Source organism: Citrus clementina, unplaced genomic scaffold (genome assembly GCF_000493195.1).
Source record: "Citrus clementina cultivar Clemenules unplaced genomic scaffold, Citrus_clementina_v1.0 scaffold_5, whole genome shotgun sequence".
NCBI classification, from domain to species: domain Eukaryota; kingdom Viridiplantae; phylum Streptophyta; class Magnoliopsida; order Sapindales; family Rutaceae; genus Citrus; species Citrus x clementina.
The window spans coordinates 27,579,126-27,581,137 of record NW_006262201.1 but is presented as its reverse complement, the minus strand read 5'-3'; positions in this window follow the sequence as shown (position 1 = coordinate 27,581,137).

Genomic DNA, 2,012 nt, shown 5'->3' with positions numbered 1-2,012 from the left:
GTGACATGAAATAGACCTGCCGCGGTGGGCCCCTTACTCTTTATCTTTAATAATGTGACATCTAATATTTTATTCATCCACAAGCGTTACAAAATTGACAGATTGATACTAGATAATAAAGTTCATCAATACTCTAAATAGATAGATTATTGTACCTTAATTTAACTCTGCTCAACACATCGGCTCAAATCGGATAAATCATCTTTTATGATTAAGATAAAACTAAATAGAATAATAATTATGAAACTCAACATCGAGGAGAACTTGTCATCGTCCTCAACTACGCGACACATTATTGAACACTTAAAATACAGCATGAACCCTTAAAGTTACATTTACTTAAGGGGAATTTTCCTTACAAGGTAAAAACATCTAGTTTTCAAGCATTAAGCATATTAGAGCTCCTTCTCTCTCTCTCTCTCTCTCTTTTCTCGTTCTTTTAAGCTGTTATTGCTAAGGCCCCTGATTTCTGATTTCTGAGTTGAGTTGTTTAAGGGTTTTTACCGATAACAATTTCAGCATCCTTCACTATTCTCTTATCTTAAGAGATTGAAATATTCTAAATTCCAATCTCTTGAGGCCAAAAAGTTACGAGCCCATTCTCCAAGTAATTTATATGTGATTGTTGAGCCAAATTTCTGATATCAACACTAGTTATTGATAAAGTGACACATCAATAGATATATAAACTGTGCATCCCAACTATATAGGTGCGGTATTATTTTATTGATAAAGTGACATCAATTGAGACAGAAACTGTGTATCCCAAGAAAGGCATATCCTGGACAAGATGGGAGGAAATGAGTAGAGCCAAGATCAGAGGAGGGATGGGGTTCAGAGACATATCAAGCTTTAACCAAGCTTTAGTTGCGAAACAAAGCTGGAGACTAATTCAGAATCCTGAATCCTTAGCAGCTAGAGTTTTGAAGGCAAGGTATTTCCCTAGGACTGATTTTCTTAGAGCCTCTATAGGGTCAAATCCATCCTATATCTGGAGGAGTATAATGTGGGGAAGGCAGGTCATTCTCAATGGACATAGATGGAGAATTGGAAATGGGGAGAAAATATCAGTGTACAGAGGCAACTGGATCCCAAGACCATCAACATTCAAGCCACTCTCCAGAATTAAAATGCCTATAGATGCCACTGTTTCAATGCTGGTAGATAACGAAAATAATTGGAAGACAGACCTGATTCAGCAGAACTTTGTGAAGGATGATGCCTATAGATGCCATTCTAAGCATTCCCTTGCCTAGGAGACAAAGTGAAGATGAAGTTATATGGCATTACGATAAAAGAGGGAAATATACAGTGAAAAGTGGATACCAAGTGGCTCTAAAGTTAAAATTTCCAGACTCTCCTACTTGCTCTAACAGTAGTAGTAGTAACTGGAATGTCATCTGGAAGCTCACTCTCCCTGCTAAAATCAAGATTTTCATTTGGAGGGCAGCAAAAAATCTACTGCCCACAGCTGAAAATCTGTGGAAGCGAAAGATTATTCATGAAGCCTACTGTAAACGCTGTGGCAATAGAGTGGAAAACACCTTACATGCCCTGATTACTTGTAAAGCTGCGAAGAAAGTTTGGCAACTCTCATCTCTGGCAAGTTCTTTTCAGGAAATGGGAAATACTGATATCTTGGGAGACTTAATGATGGTGCAGAAGAAGCTAAGTAGAGACGATATGGAAATGTTGATGACTATTCTCTGGGTGATCTGGTATGACAGAAACAAACTGGTCTTTGAAGATTTGAAGTTAGATCCAAGACTATCAATGGCCAAAGCTGAAGCAATTAATGAGGCCTTCAGAAGAACTCAGTTCCCAGAGATTACGAATGGAGGAAAATTGCAGAAGCTAAAGCAAACAGTTTGGACTCCCCCACCCCAAGGATGGCTAAAGCTCAATGTTGATGTAGCTACTGATTCAATAAAGAGTTGCGCTGGATTAGGTGCTATAATCAGAGACTCCTCTGGAAAATGCATGGCTGCAGGCATAAAAGTTGTAAAATTCAG